The sequence below is a fragment of the Anomalospiza imberbis genome, chromosome 3, assembly GCF_031753505.1.
Source record: "Anomalospiza imberbis isolate Cuckoo-Finch-1a 21T00152 chromosome 3, ASM3175350v1, whole genome shotgun sequence".
In the NCBI taxonomy this organism is placed as follows: domain Eukaryota; kingdom Metazoa; phylum Chordata; class Aves; order Passeriformes; family Viduidae; genus Anomalospiza; species Anomalospiza imberbis.
Genome location: NC_089683.1, coordinates 33,540,140 through 33,545,011, shown reverse-complemented (window position 1 = coordinate 33,545,011; position 4,872 = coordinate 33,540,140). Strand labels below are relative to the sequence as shown.

The window sequence follows — 4,872 nt, the reverse complement described above, 5'->3', positions numbered from 1 at the left end:
TTTTGTAGATTCTGTAGTATGAAATAAAATTGGTTCTTAGCTGCTGGCCAATGACAGATGGAGTTAAGTGAGGAGGTTTTTAATTCTATCTTTCATTCTCTTTCATATAACCCACAAAAAGAAGATCTGAACTTGTGACTTACCCAAAAAATCCTGTTTCATTTCAGAAGTCTCATCAACTCCCATGAGGGTGAAGAGATCTCCATTTAGAATGATCATCCCTCAAAATTTCATAATACAAAAAATACAGTGTAGCGGAACCATATCATAACTGCCATGCACTCCATGTGATGTCCAGGAAATATCCACCCGTTTGCATTTAGACTCTGTGACAGGATCTATGAAAAGGGAAGCTAATACAAAGTTGACATCCTGTCTGGAACAATATATTTTAGGTAGTGTTAGTTTCATTTGATGCAAAACCAAACAAACCACAAAACTTTTCCTTAAACCTCATAGTCCAAAAATTAAGCGGGGAACAAATTTTTGGGGGAGGCATGTTGACATTGTTATTAGTGCAGAATGGGAAAGAAAAAATGCTAGAATGTCCTGATTCAACACTTCTATCAAAAAAATTTGTACTTTTTTTTTTTTTTTTGGATACTGAGCCTTTTAAAAAAACTGCAGAAAACAGCTGGATTTATACTCAAAGAAAAAAAGAAAAGGTGATTTACTGTATCTTTGTTTTGGAGGGTTTAGAGGAATTCAATGGGCAAGCTCTGTGATTCCATAAGGAGAAGCCAGTCTGACCAATTCTGAATTAAACCCAACAAAAATGGGGCTGTACATCATAGTAAGACAGCCATTGTATAAAAATACATGTGAGATGGGTTTCCTTTGATGTACCTCCAATTTCAGCAATCCAAATTTTTTATTATTGTTATTTCAAAAATCCCAGCTGCACAGTGATTTCAGGAAAAGGGGAACAAACACAGCAGAAACAGGTAAGTCTGAATCCTCTGCCTTTTTAAATCTTGTCCGTGGTGTGTCAGCACCTCCTCCCTGTACTGCTACACAGATTTCTATTTTCTGGAACTGCTGGAAGCTCCTTTGCATAATCCAAGCAAGACAGAAGGGATTTTGTTGACCCTCAAATATGCCAGTAGTGGACAAAATCTGAAGCTTGGATGTTCAGATATGCAAATGTATTCTAAGGAACTGAATCTTGCACTGGATTGGAGTACAAATACTGTATGAGGAGTGCTTGTCTGACTGCTGTTTGCCACTGAGCCAGAAAAAACACTATCAGAAAATTACAAAACTGATGAACAAGCTCCAATTTTTTTAACATATAAAAGGAAAGCTGCCTTACCCAGCCACATCTGTTTCTTTGATTTAACTCCATGCTCATTCCTGTTAGCAATGGATGAGTGGCTTGGCAAGCGTGTTGCAGCCCACTTCACTGAAGAGAAGGGTTTCCTAGTGAAATAAACCCCCAGACTTTGATACAAACATATTTAGTAAATTAGTTTAAAAATCTCTCCTCCTCTTCAGTGGCTGTACTCTGGGATGGAGCACAAATCTTACATTAAGGAACCTGTTTTTTCACAAATTCATTGAAGAGGAGGCATCTGTCTCCAGTCATCCTAGATGCACTCACAGCAGGACTGTGACTATTCATAAGGTGCTTGCAGAGGAGTAGCAGATACATCCCGCTGATTTGTTATGTAATTCCAGTGCAAGAGGTAAGGCTGCAATGTAACTCAATTCATCAATCTCCAAACTGTGAAACCTCACAAGCTGCAAGAGAGTTAAAGACTCTGGAGAGGTAGAGAGAAAATTAGTTTCAAAACAAGACACTATTAACTTGGAGCAGAAAACTATCGCTAAAAGCCGAATAACTGTACACGGGGTGCAGTTATGTGTTTTAAGTCAAGATTAAACAGATCACAAGAGCAGTTTAAAAACTTTGCTTTTATCCAGTTCTCATGACCTGGGTATATTAGTCCATCAGCTAATGGCTAAAAGAATGCAGCATCTTTCACAACATTTTGATGCTATATTGACTGTCACCAGTAAACATCTAACATCCAAATTGCCGTCTACATGTGAAATTTTAACAACACACACTTCGGAGAGTTACTATTTGAACACAGGCTTAATTTTCAAGAATACATTTACAGCATCAAGCACAGGGCAGCAGGAGGACTAAAACAAAAGTAACTGTGATCAGTCTCTCAGCAAATGCTCAGCTCAACTCTCTCCTCACGAGCCAGCAGCCAGGCCCCACTGCACTGTGCTCAGCCACCAAAACTGCACTGGACTGTGAGAAAATAAAGTATGCAAAGATAGGGCAGGCAATTATCATACATTCACACTGATACAGGCTAACAAGAGTACCACTCTGTCTGAACACCAGGGGGGAATTCAGTTTTGGAAGCAGAAACAGGGAATCCCACAAATATACATATAAATATGAAGTGGGTCAGGGAACTGGTTTAAACACACTTTATGGCTTGAGGTGTCACCCAGTCAGATATAAAAAACAAATGGCAAATAGAAGGCCCCTGAGCTTGAGAAATTTAAGACTTGTGAAGCATTGAAATCTTCAAAATAGGATTTAAGGATAATTTGAATGACATGCAGGCCTTGAGCAAGAGTTCTGCATAAGTTAAACTTCTTATGTTCCTCAAAAGCTAACACTAATACCCAAAAGCCAACTCCTGTAGAACAATCTGTGGCAAATGCACATTCCAATAGATGAATAGATAGACAGATAGACAGATAGATAGATAGATAGACAGACAGAAAGGAACAGCCAACTAAACACTGGAGCTGATAACATCAAGACTTGAGCTTGAAACATCCTTTCCTGGCATTCATATCCACTCCTTAGTCATCCTTTCCTTTTATTCCCTGATTACATTCTTCCTTCCCCTTCTTATCTACCAGCACTCACTGATGTGGAAGATCAGAGAAAATACAGGGCACTGGACCTTCAGCATTACAAAGCCCTTTAAATTTCCTTTTTTTCCTTCAATTCATGGAGTTCTGTCTTCCCCTCTGTTCTGCCACTGAGGATCTAACCCTGGCATCCTTCTGCTCTTTTATCTTGAGCCCAGCATTTTTTCAGTCCTTTCTTTAGAAAGTGCTTTCTCCCACTGGCAACTTATCCTCTTTGCCTGCCTTGCAGTTCATTTAAAACACCCTTCCTTTTATTCAAATGCTTTATTCACCTTTGAATTTCTTTTTGAATCCAGGAATGCTGCCTGTCTCCAGCTCCTCACTGGTGATTATCTGAAGTACACATACAGTATGAGTTTTCTGACAGTAGGCAGCATGTAGATATGCACAGCAGGACAAATAAATTATGTAGAAAATAGGTCCAATGCAAAGTCTTACCTTTCTCCTGGTTTTGTAAACCAAGGGGTACTTTGTGTCTTCATTGTGCTGCTACTCTCTACTTTCTTTCTGGTTTAAATTATTCAAGTGCACTACTGAAAATGAAGAAAGTTAAGCCTTAAAAAAGGAAAAATTTTACCTTTATATATAATTTCATCAGGTCATTGTTGGAACTAGCATCCTGTTCCAAGCAATCTCATCTTCACAGTCTAACAACTTACTCCACAAATTCGCTGATTTTTCAAGCTCATATTAGAATCATATTTTTCCAAGTACCCACCCACTGATACTCTCCTCCTTGGCACTTTTCTTCCCTAATATAAAAAAATATTGAAAGCCAGATTCTAGGTCTCTGTGGTTGTCAAGGGATTTGGAAAGCTTACAGTGAGGATGTTCTGAAAATTGTATTTTTATTAATGAATTGATGCTAGCAACTTCTAGGATGCTGTGCCATTAAAAATTGCATAGATTCTAGTTTTCGTGAACATAGCAGGAATCAAGAAAGAGAGGTAGTCACTATTTACAGTTACTGGTCTCCCTCCGACTTGCATGTTGCTCTGATAGTTTTCTTTCTCTCTCACACAGATACCAGGTTTTCTGGTTGCTTCCACCTCTCTGTTTCCTGCCTGCCTCTGTTGTTAACACATGCACACACTATTTTTCATTTCCAGACAAAGGAGATATTTAGGTTAAATATTAGGCAGAAATTCTTTGTTGTGAGGGTGGTGAGGCACTGGAACAGGTTGCCCAGAGAAGCTGTGGATGCCCCATTCTGGTGAATGTTCAAGTTCAGGCTGGACAGGGCTTTGAGCAACCTGGTCTAGTAAAAGTGTCCCTGCCCGTGGTGGGGGTGTTGGAACCAGATGATCTTTAAAGTCCCTTCCAACCCAATCCATTTTAAAATTCCATGATTCTGTGACTCCCCAGCTGTGCTCCTTGTTGTCCTGCGCTCATTTTTACCTTTGCCCAGGGCCATGGCTGACGCCTGAGTGAGCAGAGCAGCTCAGCAGGCAGCAGTCTGTATTTCCAGAGCTGGCAAGGACTCATGCGTGAAGCTGGCTGACACCCATGCCGTCTGCACGCGTGCTACCATGGGTCGTTACACAGCAATAAACTACAATATCTTGTTCAAAACCTGTCTCATTTTATCTGGATCCCCCTGATTTTGCTGGCACTGATCCATACCTGGTGTTTACTGACCTTTTAGAGGAGCACTCTTGGCTGTAGGAATAAAAATAGTTTCTTGTGGAGGTTGTGCACAGACAGTGAAGTTGTAGGGTGGGTGCTCGGCCCCATGCACAGCAGCCTCAGGCCCAGAGGACCTCAGAACCTCAGCCTGAGGACCAGAAAGACTGTCCAGCACTTTTCTTGCCTTTTTTTTTTGAGTGAACAGCCCACCCCAAACATCTAGGTGCTGATAATACACTTTCTGGTTCCACATGGCAATGTGCAATGTCTGCTCAGCTTTCAAGGGATAGTGTTTCCAAGCTGAGCCTGTGCTATGAGGCAGAGGCAATCCTACAGCATTCC

At 40.6% G+C, this 4,872-nt stretch overlaps 1 long non-coding RNA gene across 1 annotated transcript; it reads right to left on the bottom strand.

The window, feature by feature from the left end:
* Positions 1-1,306: 1,306 nt before the first annotated feature.
* On the bottom strand, positions 1,307-4,659 carry LOC137469875 (uncharacterized). The gene is made up of 3 exons (XR_010996740.1): positions 4,543-4,659; positions 3,343-3,437; positions 1,307-1,419 (listed from the first exon to the last, which is right to left on the bottom strand). It is a non-coding gene; the product is annotated as an uncharacterized lncRNA (long non-coding RNA).
* Between the last annotated feature and the right edge of the window lie 213 nt (positions 4,660-4,872).